Source organism: Rhinatrema bivittatum, chromosome 2 (assembly GCF_901001135.1).
Source record: "Rhinatrema bivittatum chromosome 2, aRhiBiv1.1, whole genome shotgun sequence".
In the NCBI taxonomy this organism is placed as follows: domain Eukaryota; kingdom Metazoa; phylum Chordata; class Amphibia; order Gymnophiona; family Rhinatrematidae; genus Rhinatrema; species Rhinatrema bivittatum.
In genome coordinates this window covers 483,642,353-483,665,205 of record NC_042616.1, presented here as the reverse complement: position 1 = coordinate 483,665,205, position 22,853 = coordinate 483,642,353, and positions in this window count along the sequence as shown.

Genomic DNA, 22,853 nt, shown 5'->3' with positions numbered 1-22,853 from the left:
GGGAGGTTTCTGACTTCATAAACCAGTGGTTCTCAACCTTTTTCCCATCGTGACACACCTGACAGGCCACGCTCACATGTGTGACACACTGCTCATTACAAATCACGGCGGAAATAAAAAATAAAGGTCCAGTATTATTTTTATTGTTAAGAATGACACAAGGGAAAGATACGTCTTCTGTCTGAACAGAAATTACATAAATACTAGTAAACATCTCACACCAAAACAGCACCAATTTCCAGTACTCAAACAGTAACCACCTTACCTAAGAAAAGGCAACACTGAAAATATTACACCAGGCCTTAAGACACCAATACATCTCGTATTAGGAAAACGGACCAAGCCAGGCTGCTATAGAGCCCTACACAGAAACTACACGCCAGCAGAAAACCTCACCTGAATCACATGTGCTGACCCTCACCTAACAAAGAATAAAGAGACCAAAACGCATAACTAGAAGCATGCAGACAAAAACTGAACTGGAAACTGCAACAAGCCAGAGTCTCTGTATGCAGTGTAACAAAGGATACATCACCAGTCCTTATAAGACAAATCAAGAAAAATAAAATCAATAGCAGCAAAACCATACGAACAAAAAGAACAGATTTCAAACAGCTGATGAGTGGAATATCCAATAATTAAAAGTCTCATATCAAAAATTTATAGATACCAATAAAATATTTCAAAATAGCAGACACAAAGGCTCAGTAATGAAAAATAATAAGGATACACAAAATGTTTTGTTCTACATACCTGGGAACGTTTGATATCCAGGTGTCCTGAGTTTGTTTTGAATTAGCAGAAGACGGGATGGTTTGCTTGCAACTTTCTCCTCTCTCTCTCTCTCTCACACTGGCTCTCAATCGCTCACATATACACATGCTTTTTCTCTCTCACTTATATAGGCCATTAATTACACATTTACACACATGCTGTCTGTCTTTTCTCGCTTATACACACAGGCTTTCAATCACACACATACATGCTGTCTTTTTCTCTCACTTGCTTACAAACATGCTCTCTCTTTCTCTCATTTACACACAGGCTCTCAGTCACATACTCACATGCTCCCTCACCTAAACCAGCTCTCAGTCACACACAGACACACATGCTTTCTCTCTTACTTTTACCACAGGCTCTTAATCATACATACACATGATCTCTCTCACACACACAAAGAATCTCAATCACACACAAATACACTCTTTCACATATACAGGCTCTCAATCATTCACATACATGCTGTCTCACTGGCACACACACACTCACACAGGATCTCAAACACATATGCTTGCTCATTCACTCACTCTCCCCCCTCCCCCCCAAACAAGCAGCAGCAATAGCCTCCCCCACTTTCAACCTTAAAGGCAGCAACAACCTCCTTCATTTTCAGCCGTCGCTGAGAAAGGAGTCCCATTGGCTGCGGGGGTTGACGTTGTTCCTCATTTTACTCTGAGCTGTTCTGCTCATCCTTCAGGCTGCACTTCTCTTCTTTCCTTCGAGCCGATGCTGAGCGCACTAGTATGGTCTCTTCTTCCCGCCCATGCACTTGCTGCTCACCACTTCCTCTTCCAGGCCCGGGGGGGGGGGTGGGTAGGAAGAAGAGAGCATGCCGGTGCCGCTGACTCTAGCTGTCTTGCCGCGTTCTGCCCGGGCTATCAGCATTTTAAGCCCAGGTGGAGGTCCTATTTTGCTTGGGTAGGGGGAGCAGCTGGGTCAGTGGGGGACTGGGAAGTGTGGCGATATACCTGCGTGTTCTTGGCGACACACCCGTGTATTGCGACACACCGGTTGATAGCCGCTGCTCTAGATTATACGTTTAGATCATTAAATCTGTCCCTATAGACTTTACAATGAAAACCACTGACCATTTTAGTAGCCACTCTCTGGCTTTGACTATGTACATAAGAACATAAGAAATGCCATACTGCGTCAGACCAAGGGTCCATCAAGCCCAGTATCCTATTTCCAACAGTGGCCAATCCAAGTCACAAGTACCTGGCAAGTAACCAAACATTAGATAAATCAAAGGCTACTATTGCTTATTTCTTACCGTAATAGCAGTTTATGCATTTTTCCTCTAGGAACTTATACAAATCTTTTTTAAACCCAGTTACACTAACTGCTGGGCAATGAATTCCAGAGTTTAACTATGCGCTGAGTGAAAAAGAATTGTCTTCGATTTGTTTTAAATGAGCTATTTGCTAACATTATGGAGTGCCCCCTGGTCCTTCTATTATCTGAGAGAGTACATAACCGATTTATATTAACTTGTTCAAGTTCTTTCATGATTTTGTAGACTTCTGTCATATCCCCCCTCAGCCGTCTCTTCTCCAAACTGAACAGCCCTAACTTCTTCCTCATAGGGCAGTCGTTCCATGCACCTTATCATTTTAGTCACCCTTCTCTGCACTTTCTCCAGTGCAGCTATATCCTTTTTGAGATGTGGTGACCAGAATTTCATACAGTATTCAAGGTGCTGTCTCACCATGGAGCGATACAAAGGCATTATGACATCCTCTGTTTTATTTGCAATTCCCTTCTTAATAATTCCTAACATTCTGTTTGCTTTTTTGACTGCCACAGCACACCGGACTGACGATTTCAATGTCTTATCTGCTATGATGCTTAGATCTCTTTCCTGGGTGGTAACTCCTAAGACAGAACCTAACATCGTGTAACTACAGCAAGGGTTATTTTTCCCTATATGCAACTCCTTGCACTTGTCCACATTAAATTTAATCTGCCATTTGGAAGCCCAATCTTCCAGTCTTGCAAGTTCCTCTTGCAATTCATCACAATCCACTTGAGATTTAACTACTCTTCATAATTTTGTGTCACCGCAAATTTGATCACCTCACTCATTGTTGAGTATGGAGGCAAAGAACACACTTGAGGCAGCTTTCATCGCAGGCAGCAAAAGGACTGGAGCACGCTTTGGCGCTCTCCTTTATTGTACATTCATACAAAGGCAGATGATGTGTCATTACATGATTGGCTACTTTCCCATAGCAACAGACGAGTCCCTACACTATTGGCTTTGGCTCAGGGGGTGTGTACGGATCATTTCATTGGCTGCTGAAATCTATACCTCCTGACTTTTGTCCTGCCTCTGACTAGGGAACACCCAGCCCTACTTTCAGGCTATCAGGAATAATTATAAGCCAGAGAAATACATGACAGTCAGGTATCCTTTCCTAGGCAGAGAGGCTTAAGCACAAGTGATGCTTTTATTCAGGCAAAGTTCAGGGAGAAGGGAAGTTAATGTTTAAACCCTGATGAAATGGCTTGCTGGCAAAGCTTATATTTCCCACATCTCACCCTTTCTGTTTTTGTTTAGGGAGCTCAGTAAAGCTTTAGACCCTTACTGAAATCTGTTATGTCTTGGTATGGGCTGGAAATAGGGGAAGGGGGATTATGGAGAGAAGAAAGCTGATTCGACGTTGTGTGCCAGCTGCCGATGAGCTCCTGAATCTCCATATCACCCAGAGCTGGTGCAGGTGGTGTGCCAACGCTGCAGGGCTCAGGATTCCCTATTAGGCATCTTACAAGACATCTTTGTATTCGGGCTGAGAGCAAGGTTTCAATACGGATATGAGGTTGGGTATGCACTGAATACAGCATCACAGGCAAATAATTAAGATAATTACAGTAATTATAATAGAAATCACCCTTTTGAGACCAGAAATATCAGGGAGCCAGGACCATAGCCAGTCCCATGGAGAAGTTGGTATTCTGTCTGAAAGTGGTGCATCAGCAACCATGGTTTCTATCTGCTCTATGGTATGTGTGAGGTTTGCTTTATAGTCTGATATGTATACACAGCAATGAGATCCAATTAATGCACAAACACCACCCTTTAAGGCTAAAATGGTTTCTAAGGTATAGCTGTTCTGTAATGCTACTTCTCTAATCTGAGAGACTTCTGTTGTGAGTAGTTTTAATGCATGGACTGTCTGATTAAATATGGCAGCTGTCCAGTTAGCTAGGATGTGTAAGTCTCTGTAATTCCTATCATTTGGGTTATATAACTACAAAAGGTAAATCCTTCATCCCCTCTATACTTTCTGTACCTGCTTGGGTCTCCCACTGCACATCCTGAAATCTGCCAATTGCATACATATATGTGGTATAATTATGTAAGTGTTCAGTGATTAATACAAAAGTTTGGTTACAATATGGATATTTCCCACCTGAATCCCCTTCCCATCCCCTGTATCATAGTCCCAACAAAGAGCGGCAGTCTCTTGAATACGGCTACCAATGTGTAGTATGGTATTATTAACTGGAGAGTTAATGAAAACACCTCTCTGTAAAGGATAATTAGTCCATACTGTAAGGTTAAATGGTACAGCATGCATCAGTCATTCTCCGCAGGCTTGGGTTGGCATGTGTGCGCAGATCCAACAGTCTGTTCGATTCAACAGGTGTGAAAAGTTCTGTCAGAGTCCTTGTTCTGAAATCGCCATAGCTGGAGAAATAAGGCAAAGGAGGAGGGTGCAGAACACAATTGTTAATGAGTTGGCATTCAGGCAAGAAAAAGCGGCTAATAAGTTCTCTGGAGTTTTCTCAAGGCCTTGCTGTTCTAAGAGTTGTGCAGATTGGTTGGATAGGGCCTTGATCTGTCTCCAGGTCATGTGGTGCTGCTTTTTGCAAGGAGTCCGGTCTTTGTCCTTCTGAGGGCTGTGGAGGCTCATGGAGAAGTTTGGGATCGGGTCCTGTAGACCTGGACACCTTTCCATCTTGCCACGGCTTGATACCTGTGGAAGCAAGCAGAGAAACATATCCTCGTCCCTTTGATAAGGTGACGGGACCGTACCAGACATTAAATATTCTATACAAAACTGATGGCTGTGGGTGACTAACCCTAGTCCCATAATGATTACTCATGGCTGTGTTCTTAAATTTGATATGTTTGGATGATTTAAAGTGATTTAAAACAATACTTTGTTCTTGTTCAGCCAGTCCTTCTTAGGGGAAAATCCAGTGGCAATCCCTCCTTTTTCTTTTTGTTTGGTCCAGAGCTCTTAAGGGTATGATTGGCTCTCTCCACAATGGCTTGCCCTGTGGTGTTGTAGGGGATGCCAAATAAGTATTTAATGTTCAATTATTGACAAAATTCATGCAAAGGAATGGCTGCAATAAGCAGGGCCATTATTAGTTTTCATAACAGAGGGTAACCCCATTATCAAGAAAGTTTTATGCAGTGATCAATTTTCATTCAGTAAAATAGCAATAAATGTAAATTAATCATTTAAAGGAAAAGTCATTTGCAGTAAGCTGGATCACAAATGACAAGTATGTCAGACATTATATTAAACATATGTTACACAAGACTGACATATATTCATTCATCCTGCAAATATTCATTTACACAAAACTGACACATATTCATATTCATTCCGCAAATATTCATTCATAGTCTTCTTGGCATCAAGGCAGACAACAGATAACACATAATTTGAGCTAAAAATCTTATCAAAAGGTAACAAAAACAAAATTAGATCAAGGATCAAAAATCAAAAGTCAAAAGGTGTTAGAAAAATGTTAAAATAAACTGCAAAGTGTTCACCTTCACATCTCCTCATGGCAGGAAGGCTGTAAATCTGGAAAATATTAAAAACTGGCATACAGCAAAAATTTATTAAGGTAAGGATTAAAGTGAAATTCTTACTTTTTTAACCTTGGATAAATCAATTCCATTATTCAATTTAATAAAATCAATTTGGATTTGCAAGAAAAGGTTTGGGAGGGATTGCTTTAGATGTAGCAACCTCTATCAGTAAAAATTTTAAGGTTCAGAATTCTGTATAAATTTTGTGAAAAAGAAAATAAAACTGAAGTGTCCTTAATACAGAAGGTCTGTAGGCCTGAAAAATAAAAACTATTTTACAACAGAATTATTAAAACAATAATATAATATAACTTGTAGAATAGCATAGCGCCTCCTAGTGGAGACACCATCATTACTTTATAGATTGCAACTATTGTTCCAGGTTGCAATCAATAATACTCTGAGCTTACTTTCAATGTGGAATATCAGAATAGAATTTCTTCATATAATTATTAGAATAGGAAATTAAACACGCTGTTCAGTAATCTCAGTTCAGTATTAACGAAGTTTGAAAGTATGTTTGAAAGTATTAAAAAGATTAATGACAGATTGAGAGGAAGGGCTAGTACAGGAATGCTGAGTTATAACATATATATACTAGACAGAGAAACTGCAGTACTAAGTCCAGTTTTTTTTTCTTTTCAAAAGTTCTCCCTCCCTCCCCCATGAGTGGCAAGCAAGAGTTAACAGAAAGACAGTAAAGGGGGGGAGGAGCAGTGTTTCTCAAAAGAAAAGAACTGCACCCAAGGAATTAATCCTTCAGTCAATAGGAACTTAAAGATAGCATTGTTTAACAATAGATAACATCAACCACAGACAATGGCTGGCGAGGATTTGCTGATTCCTTGCAGACAGATACTATTTTAATTTACTTTTGTCCTGAAAGGGAGAATCACAGTAAAAATATAAGTTCTGTACGCTGGCAATTCAAACTATAAACTTAAATCTCAGAGAAATGGAGTCATTTTAAATGTGAGCCAAATTAACTTTGCAATAAGTGAACATTTCACATGTAATTCACACAGCAATTGTTCAAATTTCAGTACAGTTTTAACATAAGGCTGTGCATACACTTTGTGGGGGAAAATACTCTCAAAGTATGCAGATTTTCTGTAACTGAATTCAAAGACTAATAGAAACCATTTTTTCCAAATCTGTACTGTTTGTTAAGAGAAACCATTTTTTTTTCATAGTGATATTTTCTTTGCTTGTAACGCAGGAGTCTAATTAAATCCTTTTTTTCATATTGATATTTTCTTTGCTTGTAACGCAGGAGTGCAGCTGCTTGGCCCAAGGTCTTATACGCTGATTTCTTTGAAGACCTGGGGGCATAGCCACTGCTCATGGCGTTCTGGGCTGCATTCAACTCTATTGCTGCCACACCTAGTTCTTTGTTTCTTTCTGTAATGGGAAAGGCTTGAATCCCTTTCAATAATTCCTCTCTTGTGAGATTTCCATGTTCTAGGTGAAATCCCATGCTGACCACGGCACATAAATTGTTACCGGGAGCAGTGGTTTGAGATGGTAATTTACCAGGACAAATTGGTGATGCAGAGTCAATGACTGTCTCAGGCAATGGCAAATGAGGGTACAGGGAGTGGTTGGTGGGGGAAGGGGATTGCAGGCAAGATGGAGGAAGGCTAGTTTTTCTGACCTCAGTGTTTTCAGTTTCCTGGGGCCTTTTCTCTGAGGTGGACGCAGAGGAAGCCACAGGAGCCATGTGAGTGTGTGTCCCCAGATGTTCTATTTCATTTTCTGTCCCCCTTTGTTCATGGTTCTTTTCTGTGATGGGGAAGGCTTGAAGTCCTTCCAACAATTCTTTTTCTGTAAGGTTTTCTTTCTGCTGTTTCTGCTGAAATTCAATGCTAATCGCCCCACCCAGGCCAGGTTGTGGCTCAATTGTTCTCAAGGGTTGCTTTTCTAAAGAAGTGGGGAAGGTGTGAATGGGCTTGGGTGTGGGTATGGAGAGCTGATACAAAGAATTTGCTGTCTCTGAGGGAGACTGAGCATAAGATGGGGGAAGGGTATTCTGATTGAGTCTGCCTGCTTCTAAAAGCACATGGTTTGAAACTGCTGTCTTTAAACTTTTTTTTTCTATGTGTTCGATGGCCTCTGTACATTTTTGCCAGATTAATCTTTGCTTTATGGGTGCTCTGGGAGCCGTATGAAGACAATTGCCGATTAAAATCCAATCTTGGATATTCAGAGTTCCCGCCTCCATTGAATACCAAGGGCAACGGCAAGCTATTTCACTTATTAATTTTTCTAAGTCCCCCAGGCTGACTTGCGCTATTTTTCTTCTGGTGATGAAATAATGATTATTGATTATTTTCTGCAGCTCCCTGGCATGTAGCCTCTGCTGTACAGTCAAACCATTGCCCATGCTCACGAGTGTGGGGAACAAACTTGCTGAGAAATACTTTAAAAATTACTAAGAAGTACTTTTTTTTTTTTTTAAATATTACGATTGCAAATCTGTTGAACGGTACGTACCTTAAGCTATGACCAGCTGAAATGAGCATGGAGTTTATCATCACTGTCGGGCTCACCAGATGTTGAGTATGGAGGCAAAGAACACACTTGAGGCAGCTTTCATCGCAGGCAGCAAAAGGACTGGAGCACGCTTTGGCGCTCTCCTTTATTGTACATTCATACAAAGGCAGATGATGTGTCATTACATGATTGGCTACTTTCCCATAGCAACAGACGAGTCCCTACACTATTGGCTTTGGCTCAGGGGGTGTGCACGGATCATTTCATCGGCTGCTGAAATCTATACCTCCTGACTTTTGTCCTGCCTCTGACTAGGGAACACCCAGCCCTACTTTCAGGCTATCAGGAATAATTATAAGCCAGAGAAATACATGACAGTCAGGTATCCTTTCCTAGGCAGAGAGGCTTAAGCACAAGTGATGCTTTTATTCAGGCAAAGTTCAGGGAGAAGGGAAGTTAATGTTTAAACCCTGATGAAATGGCTTGCTGGCAAAGCTTATATTTCCCACAACTCATTGTACCCTTTTCCAGGTCATTAATAAATATATTAAAAAGCATGAGTCCAAGTACAGATCCCTGAGGCACTCCACTGTTTACCCTTTTCTACTGTGAAAACTGACTATTTAATCCTACTCTCTGTTTCCTGTCTTTTGACCAACATAAAATCTAGAAAAGGACATCGTCTCCTATCCTAAAATGTGTTTCCCCATTTCCTTTAAATGAGCTGCTTAATAAAATAAGGAATATCTTATATTTCAAAAGACTATTTTAACTGTACATGATTCTAGATTATTTGGAGTTCTGAATGAATCATTTGATATGACAAATATTTGTTTATTTTTTAATTTTGATTTTCCACCTTTAACAAATCCAAGCCTCAAGGTGGATTACAATCTAATACAATATATAATACAATAATTAACAAAATTCAAAGATGCAGTACAATATACAGTAAATCAATAGTCTAACATAAAATATCATGTTTATTTTCCTCCCATCCTCATAATAAACAAAAAGTACTTTTAAATACGTCCTTTGTGATTTGTTTAGGTCAGACCTGGTTTGTACAAACTTTTAAAGAAGTTGTTGAATTTTTTTCCCTGTGATAGATTCATTTTTACACTTTTTAAAAAACAGGCTGTTACGTGAAGGGAGGCCTTGAGAGGACTTCACAAACTGTTATGTGCACGCAGGCTTTGGCTAGATGTAGCAAGAGATGCTGGACGGGAATAGGAGATGTGTGCCCTTGGACCTCGGTGAACTCAGAGAGGAGCTCCGGGGAAACACTGAGGCTGGTGAGACAAATCCGTGTCTGGGTCGAAGCCAAGCCCAGGTCCCTGCCGACCTGCATACCTCAGTGAGACCAACCACCCTTAGTTGGTCTCTGAGTGGTCCTCCGACTACTCCAAGCCCTTTTTGGACCTGCTGCTGGGAAAGGCAATGGCAGCAGGCTGGACAGGAGACAAGGGCGGACGAAGGCTCTGGAACATGAAGACTCAGACAGGAGACTTGGGATGTGAAGACGTAGACGAGAAGCTTGAGTTCGAAGACTCAGGATCAAGGTTCAGGAACAAAGTCAAGTACTGGGTTGAGGCTGCCATGCAGTGCGCCCTACACAGCCCACCGACACGGGAGGACCCAATGGGCTGTCATGGACCATGCTTGAGCAAAGCGGACTCCAGATGAATACGTGAAAGTAGAAGCCGGAACATGGCGAAGATTCTGTAGAAGCCTGTACCAAGGCGCGCCCTACATAGCCGCCCATGGCTTGTCATGGACCACACTGGAATGGCACAGGTTCAGTCAGAGTCTTAGGCATGGACAGAGCAGCCACTAGAACATTCGAGGGCCGAGACGATTTCCAGGGTAAGGGACCAAGACGAGGCTTGGCTTCGAGCATAGGGTAGGGGGCCAAGACGAGACTTGGCTTTAGGCATGAAACATGGGACAAAGATGAGACTTGGCTTCAAGTGAAGATGACCCTCCGGAGACTAGTGCTGCGAACGAGAAGGCAGGCCCATGCCACGAGGTGACGAGACATGACATGACACACCAGAGTAGGTAGCAATGAGGAACCAAGGGTCCAGGAAGCAGAAGCATAGCGAGGCATCAGGAAGAAACATCAGGAAGACAAGGGATAATCCAGAAGAGACCAGGAACGTGAAGAACAATGAGGGATCCCACGAAGACCAGGAAATACCAGCAGGAGCAAAGACGAGAATTTCTGGAAAGGAACTAACTCCATGCGAAGGCAACTAAGGACTGGAAGCTGGGCCCTTATATAGGGCTGATGATCAGGAGATGCCCTGGGAGGAGTCCAGGTGGGGCCAGGAGGCTGGCCTTTTAAATCAGTGAAGGAGGTGCGGCCCACGCCTTAGGAGACAGGAAGCAGGAAGTTATGCAGAACCATGGCCAGCGGCCATGCTGCAGGAGCAGTGCAGGGAGAAGCCAGGCCTCTGCACAGGCCCCGATGTCAGCAGCGGCCTCCGCCACTGCTGGAGGCACCGAGGGCTGCTCCAGCTGCCAGGAAAGCCTGGGGACTGCGGCTTCCAGGCCGCAAAATGATGATGACGTCGGCGGCGGCTCCGGCAGCATTGAAGTCCCGAAGTGCGCAGCTCCCTGCCGTGGTGAAGAGAGGAAACAGCTGACTGCAGCTCCTGCTGCGAAGAACGTCGGCGGCTCCGTGCCACGTTGGTAAGTGCAGAGTCATAACACAGGCTAGACCTTTGTTTTGTACATCTTACATTTATGTATACACACACACACACACACACACACACACACACACACATATATATATAGATAGATAGATATATTTTTTTAAAGTTCTTTGCATTAAATGAAAGGTATTTTTCAGACTTGTAGACGATTACAAAATGTGGTTATTACTCAACTGTTTGGTGAATTCATTGAGATATTTTGCATGAAGCCTACCTTGATAAATAAGAAGTCAATTTTAATTGGAATTTGATTTGTCAGAGGTGAATTACTCTGAAGCAGATTTACTGGTGGACTTAAAATGCCTTTTAGGTTTATCAGTCCCCTCGCTTGTTCTAATACATAAATACATACACACAAAATAGAGGAACCAATTCCCGAGCTCATTTTCTGGGAGTGAGGAGCTGCCAGCGAAGCACTGAGGCAGCCATACACACAGAGACAATGGCTTGCTGTAGTGGATGGCTCTCAGGAAAGTGCCAGGAGCACTGGAAGATACGGTAGACTGAAAGAGAGCCGGGGCTGGTTAATAAATCTTTCAGAGGGTGGAGGAGCCAGCTGAATAGATTCAGTCTTCATTCCCAGTGGAAAAAGAGATGATGCAACACTTTGCTTACACACTGACACCAGACAAGTGAGGTGCTTGCTGCAGTCTGCCCTCACAAAGAATCGTTTGCTATCCGCAGCTTTGTCTGACGTGTCTTTACTGAAGCAGACAGCACATAAGCCACCAAGAATTTTAGATAGGCTCTACTTGATATGGCCATAAATGGCAACAGTAAAGACTCCAATAAATCAAATCAATTCAAAAGCTGTTTCCATATTTGTATCCTACAGTGTGAGACTAGGGGAGGAGGGGTAGGGTTTATCAGTTGTGCTCCTTTTTATGAGTCAGTGCAGAGCTTTCTCAATTTTTGCACAAGGCTTTTTTTTTCTTTGCTAAGTCTGGAATGGCTTTTGCACTCAGAAAAACTTTGATATATCCACCCTTCCCATTCTAAGAAGTGGAGAATGTGTTTCTGCTCCTTTTCTTGTGCCTTTTTTGTCTTCCAAAAGTTGCAGAATGGGATTGAACTTTAATGAGCGGCGAACAAGTTAACCTCATGTGGGCGGTGAGGCCAACCACAAAAGAATATAAGGAATTGTCCAAAAGTGCAAAGAAACAATTCACTTTGTGGTGTTAGAGAGGGAGAGAGAGAGACTGAGCATTAAAGGTCTTTTGGAAATGTAACGGAATCTTAAATTGGGTGAGCATATACCTCCATGTCTAAAGGAGGCAGTGCAGGGTTTTACCATCCATATTGCATACATGTGTCAGGGTATGACCAGCCGCTGGTGAATGGTACGGTAGGAAAAGGCACACCTGAAGATGCTGGATGGCTGAATGAAGATTGAACCAAGGCTGGGAAAAGCCAGGCCTAGCTTGGAAAGTGTCTCGGTACGCAGCTATAATACTGGAGCAGGCCCAGGAAAGAGGAATGGAGTAAAATACGAATATTACCACTAATCAGGGAACACCCAGAGCTGAATCAATGGGACCTTCCAAAGGCATGTTTAACTGCCTGGCACCCACCAGGTAAATATCTGCTGGCCTTTCTTTGTGTGTGGCTTCTCAGTAACTTCCTGACTTCTGCCTTTTAGGGTCACTGGTTCAAGCCCCATCAGTCCTGACAACATGGAGGAACACTGCTACTTTTCTTAGGAAAATCAAAACTACAAACCAGGATTAGATCAGCCTGTCCTCTGGAACCAGAGCTATATGATTAATATGCCTTAAATGAATTGACTAGATTTGGTAAATAAAACTGTGGGACAGCCCCCATGACTAGGAAAAGCTTTCAGAAAGCATTTGGATGGTGTGGTGATGCTTGCCTCTCAATATAACTTTATGTCTGTAGGAGGAGGCTGAACCAATGTCTTAAAAAATGGGAACCATAGGTTCAGGCATGCAATGGATGAAAAACCTGGACTAACTCAGGCAGCAAATCCTCCTATTTTTTGCTCATGTTGCTGTCACATCTTTTCCCCCTATGTCTTAGTTTCTCTGTTTTCCTTGTGCTTTCAGCTCTGTATTTGTCTTTACATTTCTTTCTCTCCCTTTCCCTGGGGCTGATGCAAAAAAAAAAAAAAAAAGCACTGAAAGCATTCAGCGCCCGCTTTCCTAACGCACCCCCAAGCACCTCTCCTGGGGGTGCCACGCAATATTTAAATTAGGGGTCGCATTGTCAAGGAGGTGCTAGGATCAATTGCGTGTCCCTAGTGCCTCCTGGACAAATGGTGCCCGTGAGTGATCGGCTGTCCCCAGCCGACTACAGGTTTAGAAAATGGATGCTGAATTTATTGGTGTCCGTTTTCCTAATCAGCGCACAGCCACAGATTCGGAAAACGGACGCTGGTTAACTGAGCATCCGTTTCCTGAACCTGACCACAGGCATTTTTTAAAAATTGTTTTTTGTTTTGTTAATCTTTCCTTTCTCCGACTTAATATCGCCACAATATTAAGTCAGAGGTTGTACAGAAAAGCAGTATTTTCTGCTTTTCTGTACAACTTTTTGGGGTGCTCAGAAATTAACACCTCCGGTCCAGCGTTAATTTTTGAGCCCAAAAATGTGAGTATTGGACGCACATTTTTTTTTTTTTTTTTTGCATAGGGAGTGAATAACCAATAGCCTCATTCGCATGCATTTGCATGTGATGAGCACTATTGGTTTCCCGGCGCGATGGACGTGCGTTGTGGAGATGCTAATCCCCTTATAGCATAAGGGGCTGTGCACGCGCCTACACAACCCGCGTCCAACAGTGCGCTCAGCTGAGCGCACTGTATTGCATCAGCCCCCCCTGTGTTTTATTTATTTTATTTATTTAAATTTCTTATATACCGGCATTCGCGATGGGAGTCGCATCATGCCGGTTTACAAATAACAAGGTGTGACAACAGAATAAATACTTAATAACTTAAAAACATTTACATGTGATAGAAGAATAAGGTAGCAGTTACAATAAAACAGGGATAAAATGCAACTTGGAATGAAGAGAAGGCAAAAGAGAGATTAACACTGAGATAACAAAAGAATGACCAAGGTAAATAAAACCAAGGTAAATAAAACCTGCCTCATTAAAAAAACATTATTGAGTTGTCAAAGGTTGTTGATTACCCTGACGGGAGTTCTTAGTTGCTTGAGTTGAGAGTGGGTTCAGTTGGTGTCTGGAAAGGCTTTCAAGAATAGCCAGGTTTTAAGTCTTTTTCTGAAAGTGGGGAGGCAAGGTTCCTGTCTCAGTTCTGGTGGGATAGAATTCCACAAGGTAGGTCCTGCTGTAGAGAAAGCCCTGTCTCTGAGAGTCCTCTGGTTAAAGGTTTTTGCAGGAGGCACCTGTAATGAGTCTCTGTAGGACTCTCTGATAGGTCTGATGGAGGTATGTTTTTTAAATGGGATTTGGAGGTTAAGCGAAGAGAGTTGATGGAATGCTTTGTAGATGGTAGTAATGGATTTATATAAGATTCTATAGTGCACTGGCAGCCAATGTAAGTCTTTGAGAATCGGAGATATGTGGTCTCTTCTTCTTGTGTTTGTCAAAATTCTGGCCGCCGTGTTCTGAACCATCTGAAGAGGTTTAGTATGAGAAGACGGGAGACCTAATAGAATAGAATTGCAATAATCTAACTTAGAGAAGATTATTGATTGCAAAACTGTTCTGTAATCGTGGAAATGGAAAAGTGGTTTGATTCTTTTTAAGACGTGTAATTTATAAAAGCAGTCCTTCGTGGTTTGATTAATAAAAGATTTTAGATTTAGCCGATTGTCGATAATGGCTCCTAGGTCTCTTACATGTGAAGTTTGAAAGCCGGTTGGAGGATTTGAGGTAAGGTTACTGTTTTCAGGGGAAATTATGAGGACTTCGGTTTTAGCAGAATTTAAGATTAGATTTAGGCTGGAGAGGAGGTTGTCAATATTTTGACAACCTCCTCTCACAGAAGGCTGACACTCCCCCTCTCACAGAAGGCTGACACTGATGAGGAAAGCCAACTGCTTCAAATGTGCAACTGTGGCCTTTGGTTGCCTGAGGAAATAGGAGCTTGATGACTGTGACATCAGACCTGAAACCAAACTCCTGTTTAATGTTGCATCTGTGATCTGCACCCTACTCTATAGAGCTCAGACATGGACCAAGGTACAGGAGACACCTCTAGGAACTGGAGAAGAATCATCAGTTTCGCTTGAGGAAGATGACAGATGCATCAAGGTTAGCATAATGTTGTAAGCACATGCCATGAGCATGGTGCATAAAACATAAAATATCATAGCGTGCTGAGTCCTGGGGTGGGGATAGGGTTCCTCAGTTTTTGAATAAATGGGAAGGGTTGGGGCAGGTTCTGTTTTTTTTTTTTCTTTTAAGCTTGTATTTTTTTTAAACCCCCCTCAAAAAACAATGGGAAAGGCAAGATGAAATTTTGTGTTTTTTTTCCTATCGTTTTTTTGTATTTCCCTAAATGCAAAGAGATAGGAAATATTGCCTGTACTTCCTATTTGGTTACAAATGACTTCCCACCCCTATTGTTCTTCCCCCTCCCCTCATGCATCAGACATTGCAGCCTAAAGAACAGGCACAAAAAGGGATTTCAAACTTCTGCTAACTGACCGCTTTTTTGTCTTTCTTACCCAGGGCTTAATTTCCGGTAGAATAACCCAAAAATGCTACTCGGCTAACTTTTTTCCTAGGCTCTGAGGGAGCAGAGCTGATGGCGTAAATCAGTTCTCGTGGACGAAGAGTAACCAGAGGATGAGCAATGGTTGGAATACAACATGTGTGCGTGTGCGTGTGTGAGTGTGCGTGCGTGCCTGTGCGTGCATGCGTGTGTGTGTTTGTGTGTGTGTGTGTGCGTGCATGCGCGTGTGCGTGTGTGTGTGTGCATGTGTGCTTGCATGTGTGTGTGTGTTTGGGAGACAGCATTCACACACAGTCCTGGAGCCATCCTGTCGCATGTGTGACACTTGGCTCTGGCTCCCTCTTTCCCCCCAGCTCTCCAGCTCCACTTCCTTTTTATTTACAAAATAAGCCCCTGAAGGTGAGGCAGCTGCTTTACTCTCCTATGCCCAGATGCCCTTCGGCTCCCCACGCTGTCCCCCTTAGAGTTTGTATTGTATTGGCTGTAATTTGTACTGCATTTCCCCTAAGACTAGAAATTGCCATTTAAGGTGTTCTGCCCATTGGCAAAAGCTACACACATCCGTGCTTCTGCCGCCTTCTATTTTTGATCCACCTTGCTATCTGCCTTGTTTCACAGCTATGCGGTCCCACCCTATCATGCTGCACTGTCCCTGCACTGCACAACTTATTCAATTTTTGGGGCGATTGGATTGTGGGGGTGTTCAAAATAAAATGACCCGTGATTGCTTTTGAAATAATCAACAGGAGCAAATAATAAAGTGTCCAGTTACATCCAGGTTCCCTAGTCTTATGGGAACACAGGTTTAAGTTGTGTCTCCCTCTGTGGAGGTCTCCCTTTGTACTGCAGCTTGGAACTGTTCTATCATCCATGGTGTAGCGGGGATATCCTTGCCCGCGGGGACGTCCCCTTCCCCACAGGAACTGATGCACTGAGGGCACGCCCAAACCTCAACCTGCCTGCGTTCTACATCCCCAGGGTGGAAAATCCGTTGGGGGTTTTCAGATGTTTTTTCTCCTCTTTGCCAGAATAGATACTGGTCCTTCTGAAGGAAGGAGGGACCTTTACTGGAACAGTTCCTAACTTGTTGTTCTGGGCAAGGAAGGGGGGAGGGGGCAGAGAAAATACTTCCTTCCCAATAAAATGGAAAAACATAGTCTTGGCAAAACAAATGTTAGATCTTTCAACTGCTGGTCACTGCACTCTCCCTCTTGCTGGGGCGAAGGTGTGTCCAAATCCCTCCCTGCACTTCTGGAGAGGAGATTTCTGCCTCCCAGAAAACACAGGTCTAGAATAAAAAAAAGAAACGAAACCTACAGAAGTGTAGCAAAAGGGCAAAAACCCTCTTTATGCCTCTCATCCCTCTTGTCTATAACCAAGACCTGGCCAGGGCAGTGTCTCTCCCTTCCTTATTCAGGCTTGGGGGCCTAAATGTGGAGAGCAAATTGTAACAGCTCCTTCTACCTTCAAAACCAGAACTTACTCTGCCTCTCGCACCCTGCCACCTCATGGACTAAGGGCACGCCATTCCAGCAAGCCTCTGGGGGAGGTGCTGCTTGGAATGGTAACTCCCTCTTAGCTGCTAACTAAAGGGCTGAAGGTAAGGCCATCTAGTGGAGACCCAAGGGGGTCTCTACATTTATTTATAGATTTATCAACCGCCTCTCCCAACTAACTACCGAGAAGTACATAAACAATTCAAAAATTCACATAGCAACATGACCTAGACATAAACATAAATCCCAAAACACACACACACACACACACATACACACACACACACACACACTTACACACACATACACACACACACACACACATATATACACACACGCACACACACAAACCCTTCAATGAAGAGCCGTGCTTTACATTTCTAGCAAAAAGCAGCAGAGTTATCAATTTATCTAAGAAATTGCAGCACAGAATTCCACAGAAAAAGGCTGTTTTCTTTATTGTCATTAACCAAATGTTCCCTGGAATTGGTAAGAGAGCTTGCTGGGAAGAGCAAAATGGTCTAATAGGAGAGTAGAAGAGAATATGTTCAGAAAAATAAATGGGGCTTGAGTTATGAGGAATTCTGAACACTAAAAATAATATTTTGAAATTAATTCGCTGGAGTATAGGAAGCCAGCGAAGCTTCTGGTACTGTTATCGCTATTATGATGACACCATATTGTTTAGATTCTACAATTTATAAAAGCAGTTTATAAATAAATACCATAAAGTGAGATGAAATGGTGTGTTGAAGATATGAGTGCAAAAAGAGTTGGGAAAACCGACTTCAGCAAAGCGAATATTGGCCTGTTCACGTCTGACACTTATTCCCATAACACAGAAGATTAAAAATGTCACTTTCACGCGTGTAAGGCTTTTTGGGAGCTGATCGCCATTTGCATGAGAAGCTATCTCTGTGGTCAGAGAAAAGGCTGGCATGTTTCCCAGTGATTAATAATGGCAGAGCTCTTCAGAGACTTTTTGTGGCTTCATGTTTACCCTGGATGTGAGGAGGTGGCTCGGCCAGGGGGCAGCGTGGAAAGCTGCTCAGAGGTGAGCTGCGCTGCGTTATTCCAATGAGGGGGAATACAGTAGCACCTGGAGCCGTGTGCCAAACTGAGATCTGGGTTAGGGAGGGGAGAAGGTGAATAGGAATGGTTGAATTATGTATTTATAAAAAAAAAAAAAAACCAGACCCTGTCTGTCATTCTAGGAGGCTGACAAAGGTAAACATTCCCCAAAATACACAATTAACAATATTCAGACAAACAGAAAATGAAAACTCTTGACCAGTAGGATATGTGGTGAACTGTATGAGCTTCAGGTTTCATCAAGAAACATTCCTGCTTTCTTTGCTTTCTGGACTCACAGATTTTGTATATTTTCTGGCCAGTGTGATTTAAAAGACATTTTTCCATGCAGGGTGTGGGAGAAGCAGCCTATATGCCACAGCATGAAGGAAATCGTTTTCAAGCGCAGTAAATTTCTGTATGACCCTGTTTCCATGAGATGGTGCTATTGGGCAACAAAAAAGGAACTCTTTTGTGCTCTGTCTGGTGAAGTAGATTGTGGGGGAAGGGAAGGGGGAGGAAGCGTGTTTTAACTAAATAACATTTTATTTTCTGTGTTATGCATTTCCATGCTTTCAAAGTAGTATAAATTACACAAAGAACGCCACAGTGTAATTTGCTCAATTAGATACATTCACATATTTCCCCCTCGTTTTAATTTGGGCCAGCAGTTCCTCTTGCTACTTTGGATTTCCAGCTCAATTGGATCCAGCCTCTGTTATGGCTATCACTCCAGGAGCCTTTATTCAATGTATAGCCCAGAGTTCTTTTTCTTTTCCTCTTATTTTGAACCTTTTCTCCCCTCTATCTAGTTCAGCCATCTCGATGACAGATGTTGGCCAGGGGCCACAGACCTGTAGCTTTTTCTGGAAGCTGATAAACATGCTCGAAAGTTATCCACATGCTGTACAAGGAATGAACGAAGCTTCATCCTATGGCAGGGAGTTACAGGAGGCTTAGCTGGGGCTGTGAGAAAGGTTCCCATCACACCTAGGAACAGAAGAGAACAGAAAGGATGTTATTATTAGCAAGACGATTTCTTTGACCCGCAGTTATCTCATGAAATGTTTCTCTTTTTGGATGATGAATAAATTATAATAACTAATTAACCAGCTCAATAATCAATGGTTGCATCTGATGGTATCTAAAATTTTGCAAATAGCACAATGGATGCTAAAATTCGAAATGTAATCCACTTTGAAGTGTCTGAAAGGAAGAATGTAAATAAATAAATAAATAGTGCACATTATTTGTGAAAGCACACGCTATTGGGAGTTTTAGCGTGAAGCACTGTTTGTGATGTTTTTACCTCTGCAGTGAATAAAAATGTCACCTCTGCATGCAAAATTTTATTCACATCAATATTTAATGAGCTGCTGCAATACAACTCATGTAAAACAGTCCACTAAGTGTTACTGCACAGAAAATCTACATGCAAAATTGGGTTTACAGAATTGTTTTACATGAAAACAAACTACATCTCAATGAGGTGTACAGCTTAATTTCTCATGCTGCTTTCTATAGAGCTCCTTTGCATGCACTGAAAAAAATAGTGCATGAAAAACACAGTGCATGTAAAAATGCATGCTATAGTACATGAACCTCCATGCACCATCACTATAAAATGACTGTATGTGCGCTCATTCAGTCAAATTTTCAAAATTGTCTACGGTACACAGTTGCACACCTAAGTGACATGTGGAGATTATGCAAGTATCTTATAAACTTGGTGCCTCGTAGTTTATAAATGCTGATTATTTCTGTTGTGAAAGTATGGGCATATGTTGTAGTAAATGTGTATATTTCTAATGCCAGAAAATGCTTATTTCTAACTATTATATAAATGTATGCAAGTCTATTTTAGTTGAGTAAAAATATATAATATGTCCACTTAATAACCCTGATTTAAAGGTGGAGGCAGATATTTTATAAAGTTTGCATGTATATTGTTCTGAAAATACTTGTGCATGTAATTGGACTTACCAGTTTGACGATATCTTCATCAGTTCTCCCAGTCTTTCTCCAGATCATCTTGACCTTCAAAATCTCACCCGGAACCCCCACAAGTTCACCCAGACCTCCCACCCAAAAACTGCAGACAAAAGACAAGAGCGATTTTCAATTGTGCCAGGCCATTAGCAGGTGTAAAAAATGTACAAATAAGTTTGGTAAAATATAAATGTATATCTTATATAACATGGCAACTTGTGCACATACATCTGAACCCCACCCTCAGAATGTCACAGACTGCCATTTCCCCCCCCCCCCCCCCCAGTGCAAGTACATGCATATACATTCAACTTACGTAACAGGTACCCAATCCTGCGGAGGAAGAGATGGTCTTCATAATAGATTATCTAGTTTATCATATGGAACTTCACAGCTGATGATTGTTGAGGAAGCAAGAAATGTAGATATTGTTTTGGATTCAAAACCTTCATTTAAAGTGCATCTCACCCAGGTAGTTATTATGGCAGCATTTTACAAGCTTAAGTTACTTAGGCCTGTGAGGTCATTGTTGTCAGATAGCCTGCTTAGATTGGTTTTACAAGTTCTGTTATTTGGCCAGGAAGACTATTGTAACAGCCTGTGTACAGGTCTCCCAAAAAAAAAAGAAATACAGAGCGCTTCACTTAATTCAAAATTCAGCTGCAAGGCTATTGTTAAGGTTTGAGGTATCCAAACATATTATGCCAGCCTTATGCAAACTTCACTAGGGACTCGATTTCAAATCTTAGTGGTGATTCATAAGCTCCTGTATGGTGAGTAAGCATGTGACTTGTCCTCTAGGATATCATGGTACACTCCAGGGTCATGAGCTAAGATGAACTGGTTCCTGCCAGCTATCCATCCCCCTGGTGCGCATTGGCAGACTCCAAACCACAAGGTTAAGTGCATTTACATTTATTATGGAATGCTGTCCCAGCAGAATTACACGCAGAGAAGGATTTAAAGGTTTTTAGGAAACAATTTAAGTCAACTTATTTTACTGAAGCTTTTAAGTGATTTTATATTGTGGTTGAGGGCTCAGCTAGGCTGGGGAACCCCCAGAAGAGCAGACCAGGGCTACAAGGGCAAGATAGAACTAAGCTCGGGAATCTTTGGCCTGTACCAGCCACCTCCCCTGCAGGTTGAGCCCTAGGGTTCTGGTGGCCGGCAGGACATAGATAGGGGGCTGAAGACTGAGGTCAGGCTGGACTAGAGACTGAAACTGAGGCAAGGCTGGAACCAAAGGCAGGCATGGAATACTGAAGCAGGCTGGGACACTGGAACAGGCTGGGACACTAGAACAGGTCGGGACACTGGGACAAGCTGAGAGACAAACAGAACAGGACAGGACAGACAAGACAAAGACTAGACCAGACAGGTAACACAAAAGGCCTAGGGAAGCCACTGAGCAAGGCAAACGCAGAAGGCCTACGGAGGCCACAGAACAAAACTAGAGCAGAAGGCTCTGGAAAGCCACAGAACAAAGCTAGAGTAGAAGACTTAGGAAAGCCACAAAGCATTCATAGATATGGGGGCCAAGCAGGGAGCTGAGTAGACTCGAAGACAAGGCCCTGGGCATAATAGTCTGAGCCCTGCTGAGTCATGTGATCACGGTAGCTATGACTGAACAGAGGGTAAGAGCAGCTTCCAGAGGGCCTCTGGTGGTTGGGAGGCTGCATAACAGGCAGAATGACAACATTTTCTATATAATTCTAGTGTATGATCTCTGTATGAGTATGCTCATTAAGATCCATGTTATCTGGTTTTGTAATTTTATTATGAATATATGATCTGTGATTTGCTCTGCAAACAATGTTGGAATCAGCAAAACATAAACATTTTTAAATAAATAAAATATATACTATTTTTACATACAAAAACCTTTTGAAAATTCATTCCATTAAATCTATGTACAAATTAGGTGCATTTGATATTATACATGCTTTAAAAAATACTGAATGTAACATCAGTTCTGCTACCAGAGAGATCATTAAACAAGACTACCAATTTAAAAGGGGCCCTCTATCACGTACTTGGGTATTCAAATTTTCCCTGACTTAGGCTCCCTTTTTAAACTCAAGTTTAAAAAGGGAGCCTGGTAAGGGAGGCTGAAAACTTGAAGAGATTATATATCGGTTGGTTGGGTATCATTTAGGCAGTAGCTTAAAACTGAGCAGGTTGTCTACAGTAGTGTATGTGGTTTTCATGATCCTAATTCTGAGTATCTGTGCTTTTTTTTTTTTTTAAGTTAAGTAACTATAGACCCAATATTCAAAGATATCCAATTATCTAACTTATCTGGCTAACTTAGAAGAGATATTAAGCGGCATGCTTATGTTGCCAAAATAACTGTATAAGTTCTAGTTAGCTGGATAAATTATATCCGGATAACTTTAGACCTGTATTGAGCAAGTCTAACTTATTCATTTAACTTAAAAGGATAAGGCTGAATATAGGCACTTATCCAGTTAAGATAGCCAGATAAGTTGTCCCGCCTCATTCCCCCCAATTGCCCACCCCCAAGATATCTGGCTATCTACTTATCTAGATAAATATTTATCTGGCTAAGTGGCAGCCATTGAACATAGCTAGATTTTCAGCGGCTGTCACTTTGCTGGCTAAGTCCCTATTTATCCAGATAAGCAGCGCTAAATATCGCCCTAATTATAAATAATATTGTGCAGACAGGGAAAGGGGTCATAAATTAAATCTTAGATGCTGATGCTCCATACAGTGTACTCAAGGAAGACAGTCAAAGAACATTCAGATATTATTCAGGGAACATAGAAAAGCACATGCTTTTCTA